The following is a 1,593-nucleotide window of genomic DNA, read 5'->3' on the forward strand; positions in this document are numbered from 1 at the left end:
GATCCGGTCTTTTTTAGATGCGCGGTACAATTAAATCAAAGAAAAAAAAGAAAAATCAACTTTCCTTATTTGTCCTGAACGAAATGGCGCGAGATCCTGTTTTGGGCGGTCTCGTCGCTTTTGTGGGTTTCTTTGCCGGACGCCGGGCGTTAATGCCATGGACCACCGCGCGATCTAGATCCGGTCAGGATTCTCACACGATTATACGGTATTTAATCCATCGAAGGGAAATAATAAGCCGGAGGTCTGATGGGGATTAGTCCAGAAGCAAGGGAATAATGCGCTCAAGAATACTCGGGATCTAAGATTCCAAGCTTAGATCCGGAGTGTGTATTCGTGTAGATCTTCAGATCTGTTCTTTGTCTGCCTCTGCGAAATCGCTGCCTTTTTCTGACGTAGGTGCTCGCCGGAAGGATTCAGATTCTGTACGTGCAAGTCTTCAAGTCTTTAGCTCGTGAATTCACTCTTACAAATCCGGCAGAGTTTTGTTGCTCTTGGGAAAAATTCCGACCTCTGAAAATGAATACCCACTTGGGCGGCTATTTATAAGGCACCCCGCAGGATCTGTGGCTAGGCCACAATCTGGGTCCTAGGCGACAGATCTGGGCAGAGGCCACCTCAGGGCCCCGTGCCGATGTCCATCCCCTGGAGGTGGCTCGGGCAATGGGGCCGAGCCCCTCTAGGTGGTGTTTTGGGTTGTTTTCCCGTCTTTCGGTCTTGTCCGTGATTCGGTTGTGCGGTTGATTGACTCGTTGACCACTGATTTGGCAGTAAGTCTGATTCCTGATTTGGCAGTTAAATCCCACTTCTGGAGTTCGGAGTCCGAACTGATCTTGATTCGAAATGTGATTCGTCTGACAGTTCTGTTCTCGGTGGTAAGATGACTGCGTTGATTCTTTGACAGCTTGGCTTGATTCCGAACGCGATGGATGCATTCCGTCCTTGCGTGCGATTCGTCGATGCTCGTCGCCTTGGTCGGTTAATGGGTCTCCGCGGTTTAATGCGCGAACTGTGGCTGAACGGGACCTATAAGCAATTTTATATGCCTCAGATACCTTTGTTGTTGTTGCCCTCCTAAAGTTATTTTCAGTCTCGTTCTGTATATTTGAAATAGGGATGTGCTGAATACTTTGGTGATATATTTCGGTCCTTTACCTTTAGCTGTTAATGTACGGTACCTTGTTTGGTATTATTGTTGATTCGTTCCGTTCTTGATTCCTTTCAATTTCTTTCCAGGTTATTTCGGTGCTTTGTCGATAGATCGGGAAGAGTTGTTCTTGGGTGCTGCATTTATTGTGCTGACCGCGTGGTGTGAATTTTATAATCTTGTAGTTGATTCCTTGATTAGTCTAATACATTTCTTTGGATTGTTGGGCGTTCTTTTGTTCTTTGAGTTCTTTATTTTGCATACGCGTTGGTTTCCTGGCGTATGTTGTTTGTTTTGTTATGTTATCGCTTTATGAATTTAGTTTATATTGAATAATACATTTATCTCGTCTGTCAGGAACTTATCAAACCAAAATAGTTGTTGAATAGTTTATCTCTTATTATGATCGCTTATTGGAGTTGTTTTTTTTGTGCCTTAAGATTAGT

The sequence above is a fragment of the Asparagus officinalis genome, chromosome 3 (genome assembly GCF_001876935.1).
Source record: "Asparagus officinalis chromosome 3, Aspof.V1, whole genome shotgun sequence".
NCBI classification, from domain to species: domain Eukaryota; kingdom Viridiplantae; phylum Streptophyta; class Magnoliopsida; order Asparagales; family Asparagaceae; genus Asparagus; species Asparagus officinalis.